At 39.3% G+C, this 6,851-nt stretch overlaps 1 protein-coding gene across 3 annotated transcripts in view; it reads left to right on the forward strand.

The window, feature by feature from the left end:
- The window catches only part of LAD1 (ladinin 1), a 117,097-nt gene that overhangs the window by 21,270 nt on the left and 88,976 nt on the right, over positions 1-6,851 (forward strand). The window lies entirely within an intron of this gene.

Consider the following 6,851-nt stretch of genomic DNA (forward strand, 5'->3'; position numbering starts at 1 on the left):
CGTTTCACAAAGTATGGGATCCTTGGTATAGCTTCAACAACAGTTCTATGCCGGGCCTCTCATAAGCCTTAGTTACTCTTTCCTCCTTCTCTTTTCTCAATTCCTTTAACTTTCTACCTTCTATTCTCTCTGTGTTCCCTCCGCCCACCTATTCCCCTTTGCCCCTTCCCCCCCCCCCTTCCCTCCCCAAAAAAATAAAAAATTATCGCAGTTTTGTTATATTCACTGGATAGGTACAAGGTGCACAATTGGAATTGGGGAAAAAAAAAAAAAAAAATTCTATCTCAATAATACACTACAGATCTTTAACTAACTCCCTCTTAAGATGTACTTGGATATGAAAAATATGTTTATGCCTTTTCTGTGGATTTTCTAAGTTTTTTATTTTTTGCACCAGTAATTTTTACATTTTGCAATCCTGGTACTTAGATACTATGCGTGACCTGTACTGTTGTGCTTTATATACATCTGCTGTTATAAATAAAAAGTTTTAAAAACGAGAAAAAATGTAACTATTATATTAATGTAAAACATAACACAACCTATTAACATAGAAGAGGCACAATATTAATTAGAATGGCCAAAAGACTAGAGTATTAACTGTGTATATAATGTCTCAGCGGTGAGGGGACACTCTGTCTCCAGTTGGGGTCCCTTGTGATGGTGACTTACGTAAGAAGTATCTAGTGGCCTCTGCTGGGTCCTCAAAGAACAGGGTCTTTCCATTTTCTACTACTCTAAGTTTGGCCGGGAAGAGTAAAGCAAAATGTTTATTGTTGTCTATCAGGTGTTTACATACAGCTGAGAACTCCTTGCGTTTTTGTGACACTATGACTGAGAAATCTTGGAATATTAAAATTTTTGTTCCTTCAATAATCAGTGACCCCTGTTTTCTATATGCCCCAAGAATCGATTCTTTTGCTCTATAGTCTAGAAATCGGGCTATAACTGGGCGAGGTCTGGGTCTGTCTCCCTCTCTTTCTTGACCAATTTTATGCGCCCTTTCAATTTGGGGTTTCTCCATTGTTTCCTCGAGTTCTAGCGCCAATGGAATCAGACCGCTTAAGTAATGGGTAAGTTGTTGACCTTTAATTGTCTCTGGGATACCTATGAACCGGAGATTGTTTCTCCTGTTTGTTCCTGTTCTTCTGGTCATCAATCTAATCCATTAGTTGTTGTAAAGTTTGAGTATGACCTTCCACCTTGCCCTCTAACGTTTGGTTTGTATCTTCTACATCACTAGTACATTGTTCCAACTCGGCAATGCGAGTTGTATTAGCCGCAATAGTAGATAGAACACTCTCAACTGTATTATGCATAGCCTGAAACTTTTTATCAATTTGAGGCATAAATATGGTCGAGAATTCCATTGCCGAGATGGAAGGAGAGGTGCTCTGCGATAAGGCCCCTGTGGGGTCAGGATTATTTGATTGGGCAGTGTCTGATGGTGAGGGGGATGTGGGAGAGGGGACAGGTTTGTTAGTTTGTGATTTTGGCTTTCCCATTGTAGAGAGAGAAGCTTTGGGTGCACTTTTCCCTGTTTTTTGTTTATGTAAGTATTTTTCCATGGGATGAACAAAATATCTAGAAAAGGAAAGCCCCCGTTAAGGTGGTGTGCCTAGGTTGTCAATTTTCAGGTAAAAGTTTACATTTACTTCTCCCCTTAATCAGTTACATTTACATTTCTTTGAATGAATGAGTCACTTGATATAGCTATATTACCTTTTAGCATAGAAATTTACGTTGCCTTCTCTTGTCGAGAGGCTACATGAGAGGTAACATTTATATTAATTAGTTAAGCAGTAGTTATACGGAGGTTTCTGTTTCAATTTTTTAGCTTTCAGGTTGTACAGTTGCTCATACAGTTAAAACACCATATACTGACTTGAGGATATTTGGCAACTTTTGCCACTATGTGGCAGTAGATTCACAGTTTATATAGATTATAACCTGTTTAAGACTGCCTTGTAAAAATTTATCACGTTCAGTATCAGTATGAAACTTAGTATGAAACTTAACAATTATACAAGATGTTACAACTTTACAATCAAGTATTAAGATTTTGGTAGGCATAATAAATTGTGGAGCTTCAGTTTTATACTAGCTCCATCAAAGAAATAATAAAGAAAGAGAAATACAAAGTTTCCTAGTATACAAGTTCTACCTCTCCGTTTCGATAGAGACCTTTCTGAAGCATATACAAACGATTGCCCACAATAAACCTGGACCTGATTATCCAGGATTCAGCCAGAGGATGCAGGAGTGTTCAGCGTCTCCAACCTGCACTACCAATACTCCTCTCCAGTAAGCGAGTGTGCCAGGTGGTATTAAACTATTAGGCAAGTTTATTGCAGGTATAACTCTGATCTTTGCTGCTACAGTGTTATGCACAGTCCGTTGTGCTTGCCCCTTGGAAGTTGTCCGCTACTTCACCGCCGGCCACCGCTCCTAGGATCTCGCCCCTCGTAGCTGCCGCTCAATCTCCACCGCCAGGTCCAAATCCTCCTACACAGCCGTCAGGCACCCGATGGTGTCTTCCTCTCCTCTTGTCTGGCCCGGTTACAGCACCTCCCATCTTGTTCTCTCTGCCGGGCTGGTCTCTTCTCGCTGAGTGTTTCACTCGTTGCTGCAGCCTATCATCCGCTGCCAAAGCCAGATCCGTTGGCTCAGAACCCAGGTAAGTGTCAGCGCTTTCAGGCTCGCGCCTCTTTATGTTTGGGGCGCTGATATGCTCCGCTGGGATGATTGAATAAGTATATGGGCACCTTTTACTTCAATTTAGCCTGCCTGGGGGGATACAACATTCTTCCCCAGTAGACCTGTATGCACAGAAGCAGGGCAGGGGGTTTCACGCCAAACCCTGCAAATGCCACGTGGATGGAAAGTTAGCGTGGCTCGTTCTCAGAGCCTGACTCCAGGGATGTACCGCAGGTAAACTCCGTGAATCCAACCCGGTCCTATGCACTTCTGAACTTAATTTCAGCCAAGTCCCGTTGGTTTTGGAGTGCAACAGACCGTTGATGTCAATGGATGGTGATCTCTTGAACGGAGCTAAAAAAGCGGCCATTCCAGATGCCCCGCCCACCGGAAGTCCCTCTGTCTCTGTTCTAATACAGCCTGTGACCTAACCCTGCTCTCTCCCTCTGTCAAATGGCGATGGATTGCTGTGTAGGTGGGTATTTATGCTTTTCAAATATCGCGAGAACCGAGCTCTGAGATCCGACTACATCATGATGACGTTTTGCCTCGATTTTGATTCCGAACGGGCGGCAGAGTACCGAGCCTGCTCGGCTCGGTGCTCGGATAGGCAAAGTTCGGTTCTCAGGGAACCGAGCCCGCCCATCTCTAGAGGGAAGGGTTGTCTTAATATAGTGTGGGAGGTAGGCTATTAATTTAATGGTGGACTATGGATCGGAGCTAATTATTTAATAGTGGGTGCTATTAATTTATTTGTGGGTGATGATGGGGCTATTTAATAGTGGGGCCTATTGGTTTAAGGTGTGGTGACAGGACCTTTAATTTAATGCTGGGGTGGTTTGGGGCTATTAATTGAATATGGGGCTGAGTTTGGGGAGGAATGCCATTTATTAAATGTGAATATGAATTATTTAATGCAGGGCATGGTTGTGGAAAATGGTTATATTTATTAAACAAAAATACTATTTAATTTATTGCTGTGGCTGTTTGGTTGAAGGGAAATAGGTTTATTTATTAAAAGGGAATACTGTTAATTTAATGTTCAGGCTAGTTGTAGGGAAATAGATCTATTTATCAAATGTGAATAAGATTATTTTAATGTCAGGGCTGGAGGAGGGCCTAATTATAAAAAACAAGCCTTTTGCTGTTAAAGCTTCTGTTTTTTAACGTAAAAGGGCTTTTTGCATTTTTGCATCAGCACATGTGTTCAGTACTGTAGTAGAACATTATTATATAATCTATTGCTATAATATAATATATAGCCCATTATAATCAGCCAGGTATGAAAAAAAATATATATAAAAAAAATAAAAATAAAATGGATAATATAAAGTGAGGTTTGTTTTTTGTTGCATTATTTGTTTTCATTATTTAAAATTTATCGTTTAAAATAATAAAGCATCGCTGGTTTAAGCAACATTAAAATAAATAATTAAATAGCCTCCTTTTATATTGCTAAAAATATATTGTACCAAAAACCACCCTTCAAGGATGGGCAGCTACTTATGGGCCAGTACTGTGTGCTTTCTCCCTGGGCTAAAGTCTACCAGCCAGCCCCTGATTGGCTCTGCTATTTTCGCTAATCTCCTCATTAGTCTGGGTAGCCTGCAAGCATCTCTTCTATCTTAGAGTTGTCAGGGTATTTCACATACAGCTCGGGCATAGGAGACATACTTGCACAGTGTCTGGACCAATATGAGTATGTGCCTCCATTCGCCCCTGAGGTAACATTATGGGCCTTATGTAGAGTTAGATGCAACATATTTAATGTAAATGGATACCGAAGAAGCAAGAGAAGAAAAACATGTCTTAATTGGGCATTCTCTGATCTCTGTTAATTTATATTTTTATTAAAAAATGTACTTTATTAAATCGATTAAAATTAATATAGAAAGAGTGTTCCCAATATTGTCTTGGGTATTACTAGTAGCGAAATAATAAAAACAAAGTGGTGAAAATGATAGGCATTTTTAAAAAATTGTCATAAAATGGCAGTTATGCCACAAGGCCTCTCTGCTTATATATTTAAACAGTATTTTGCTTTATATGGACACCAATGTGTTGGGCTGTGATCAGCGTATTTCTCAAATAAAGATGTAATAACCACCTCAATAGTCTTGTGTCAATTCTTTAATCAATTCACTAATTATAAATAATAGGAGAATGTCAAAATAAATGCTTTATTTATATATTAGCTTACAAGCATTCTCTCAGAAAATGAGAATGTATGTGAACTGACTAATATCTTATAAATAAGCTGATATCTTGACGACCTATGGTGAACAGATTCCCACCTAGACAGATATCAATGGGGGTTATACAATCGGCATTACTACTGACTTAAGTTCACTAAGAGGGTATAGGAGCCGAATATATTCAGCTAATCCTGCTTGTGTTAGGGATAGCTTGCATATAATAATAACAGGCTTTCTATCTGGCTATGATAGCTGGCAACAAAGGCATTGTGGAGCTATTGTTACAAGGCATCGGACCCTTTAGAAAAAGATTTTAACCTCCTCTAGTATATTGGTAGTCAGACCCCCTTATTGTTGATCAGTATGATAATCTTAAAAACAGCATACATTAGGGCTATCTTATTAGTACACAGCAAGGCGAAGCCCGACACGCGTTTCGCTTACTCGCTTTATCCAGGCAAAAAAAAGCTGCCATTTTATGACAATTTTTTTTAAATGTATATCATTTTCACCACTTTGTTTTTATTATTTCGCTACTAGTAATACCCAGGACAAAATTGGTGCCACGAACATGCTCCCTGCTGCCATGACTTTGGGTGTTTGCTGTATGAGGTCACACACGATTCCAGCCCGCAGTCTCTCTCTCTACCTATCATACAGGTTATAGACCTACTGAATCGCCCCCAATCAGCGTTCATACCTTACACACTTCAGGTTTGCCACCACCTATTGAATACGAGCAATAGGACCCCAATATACTGTCCCACACTGGCACACAAGGCTTCTAGCTGCTCACAGACTAGCAAGACCCACACCAGCGAAAAAATGGTTAACTCACACCTTCAGACTGTTACACAAATGTAAATGCAGGCACACACTAAACTTGTTAATCAAATGTATCAACAAATCAAACACTGGCATTCAAAGGGTTAACTTGGTCGAGCAATTTCTTCTTAACAGGCTAATGGATTCGTTCGAGTATCAAGGACGCAACATATTAAATTATACATTTAATATATAAAAGCACAGGGCATTCAGATATAAAAAAAATAATTAATAAACAATTAATCGATTGACATAACATACACAAGCAAAACAGTTTAAAATAAAAAGGATTAGATTCAGAGTATAACTTGCATCAAAGTGGTATATTCTGGCCAAAGGAAATTGGTTTGGAGGTTGGACAGCTTATTAATGTGAATTGATTTCCCAAAGTCTGACAATTTGCTGTACCTGGTCTCCGCTTTTTAAAGCTTTTTAAAGACACTTCCACACCTCTTCCTACCCCCAGGGGTTGTGGCCTGTGACACTTTTTTCAATCACCACTTGCATGTTTCCTGCTTTACTAACTAATTCTACTATGTGACCTAACTTTTCTGTGGCGCGTCACACAGGTTGTTTTATTAATAAATCCCCTATGAACTTGTCCATCTTTTGATATCAAACAAGCCAAAATACAGTGTAATCGTAGAGCTTATACTCATTTCCTTAACTTCTCTGGGGCAGAATTCTGAAATTGACATATGAGCTGCCCTTCATAATGCTATTGAGGAATATGTGGTTGATCACTACTTTTATGGATTTTAAGTGGCATATTTTAAAACTGAATTCTATTTGTCTATATAAAGTATAGCCAAGTTAGCAGATGGGCTCTGTGATCCAGACACCATGCTGAGCGGTTCCTAAAAGTCTATTCAGGTGTCAAACTCCATCCCAGGCTAGGCTATATCTCAAAGCAAGGGCTCTTTGAAGCTGCCACAGGTGACCCTCCTATCTTCTCACACTGGAACATACAACAGACTTTCTGTCTTCCCATTTTACACTTTAATAGCTCAATTTATCAATGGATTCATCTGATATAACATATTTACACTTAGTTATGATTTATCCCTTATTCCCCACAATTATGTGATGGGTTAACCCTTATAAATAACTGTAAGTTTTCTCTGTTCACGACAG

The sequence above is a fragment of the Mixophyes fleayi genome, chromosome 2 (genome assembly GCF_038048845.1).
Source record: "Mixophyes fleayi isolate aMixFle1 chromosome 2, aMixFle1.hap1, whole genome shotgun sequence".
NCBI classification, from domain to species: Eukaryota; Metazoa; Chordata; class Amphibia; order Anura; family Limnodynastidae; genus Mixophyes; species Mixophyes fleayi.